The following is a 2,059-nucleotide window of genomic DNA, read 5'->3' as shown; positions in this document are numbered from 1 at the left end:
AGAAAAAGTTTACACCCACATATTAGTCACTTACAATAGTGAATAATAGACAACGACACATTTTCTGTTTTGGAAGCTTAACTTCTGTAAACTTGTAAATAATTTTATCAAAATCAACCTTTGTGTAATCATAGGCAATGTAGTTAGATTTTTTTAATCTATCTTTACTTGTAGTTGATTAAAGAACATTTTTATTCATTTTAACTTTAAAAAGTGCCTTTCTCATAAAGAAAAGTGAAGTTGCTCAGTCGTGTCCGACTCTTTATGAGCCCAAGGACTGTAGCCTACCAGGCTCCCCCATCCATGGAATTTTCCAGGCAAGAGTACTAGAGTGGGTTGCCATTTCCTTTTCCAGGGGATCTTCCCAATCCAGGGATTGAACCTGGGTCTCCTGCATTGCAGGCAGATGCTTTTACCATCTGAGCCACCAGGGAAGCCCTCACAAGTTGATATGGTTACTGTTCAGCTGTAATTACATACGTGTGTGAGCTTCAAATTAGCACATTTTAATTATTTATTCTTTAATAAACATTATTTTCTATGTAAAAGCTCCTTCAGAAAACTTGCAGTTTTATAGTCTGATCACAAGACACAGAGACTCAGCTACACACATTCATTTTTAGAGCAAGTCCTTAAAGGTTCTAGATCATTCTAGCTCACTTTGGGCACAGTTTGTGTTCACAATTCCTGTGATACTCTAGCAGTCTTGTTTGTAAAGTACTGGCTTGGAAATACATGATGAGAGGCTGATGATCACTAAGAGGAAGAAACAGAACTTGAATTACTTTAATTCTGTCATTCTGTGTATTCACTTAGAGTTTGTATTTATATTTCAAACTTTTCAAACTGTGGAGACATTTGCAAGTCCCTAGACCTGATTCCAAAGAAATAAATGCAGGTTACAGTTTCAGAAATCTATTGTGAAATGGAATTTTTATGATTTCAAACAAATATACAAATAGGAAAATTCTTAACCATAAGGCTAAGTGCAACAAAGAATCATAAACATTCGATTATTTTAAGAACAGATTGATTAAAAGCTGGTTGTATTGTTTTTAAATTCTCTATGGGCAGCACATCTTTTTCTGCTTTCTCTCCAGGCAGACTGCTGCTAGCACCTTGGCTTTGATATGCCACTGAGGAAATAATAATAATAATCTGGGGGCTTCACTGGTGACTCAGTACTCGGGTTCCATCCCTGATCTTGGAAGATCCCATACGCCATGGAGCAACTAAGCCACTATACCACAAGTGCTGAGCCTGTGCTCTAGGGCTAGAGCCTGGACTCTGCAATGAGCAGCTGGAGCGCCGCAACTAGAGAGAAGCCCTCACTCTCTGCAACTAGGTAAAAGCCTGCCCAGCTACAAAGACTCAGCCTGAGCGCTGCCTCCTGCCCCATGAACTCAGTAAATATAATATGCTTGAAACATCCTGAAATGATCGGCCCCCTCACCCAGTCTATGGAAAAATTGTTTTCCACAAAACTGATCCCTGGTACCAAATAAGTGGGGGACTGCTGCTATATGGGAGAGACAGGTATGTGCAGAGTTGCAGCGTAAGCTGGGGCTGTCCAGAAAAACTCGAAGGGGGAGACAGAAACTGAAATGTCTGTTCAAAGGTGGCTTGCTGAGGAACAACAGAGCGGTAATAACAAGACTGAGGAACTCAAGCTGGAGAGAGGCAGACAGTGTGTGAACAAAGTGAGGATGTGACACCTGCACGCAAATTCTGAGAGCAGTGATCTAATTAAAGAAGACTGCTTATGTGGGGAAGAGAATGTTGGATGGTAAAATGAGCCAGACTTTGGACAGCTTGAATATTAGAATCAGAAATTTGAGTCTGATATGAAAGAAGTCATTTTAGATACTTGAAGGAAATCCAGGCTGTAAAGAATCAGTATAAACAATAGTGAGGAGTGAGAAATGGAAAGGCAGGCAAACCATTGTGGTCCAGGCAGGAAATGCTCTCTGTACAGGCTGATTATGGCTGTGAAATAAGGGAGGAAAACAGATATTCATGATACATAAAGAGATTGATAACAGATAGGATATTAAAAATA

General features: G+C 39.8%; 1 non-coding gene across 1 annotated transcript; it reads right to left on the bottom strand.

Annotated features, from left to right (window-relative positions):
- Positions 1-361: 361 nt before the first annotated feature.
- On the bottom strand, positions 362-434 carry TRNAC-GCA (transfer RNA cysteine (anticodon GCA)). The gene has a single exon. It is a non-coding gene; the product is annotated as a tRNA-Cys (tRNA).
- Between the last annotated feature and the right edge of the window lie 1,625 nt (positions 435-2,059).

This window comes from Dama dama, chromosome 26 (assembly GCF_033118175.1).
Source record: "Dama dama isolate Ldn47 chromosome 26, ASM3311817v1, whole genome shotgun sequence".
NCBI classification, from domain to species: domain Eukaryota; kingdom Metazoa; phylum Chordata; class Mammalia; order Artiodactyla; family Cervidae; genus Dama; species Dama dama.
This window is presented reverse-complemented; position numbering and strand designations above follow the sequence as displayed.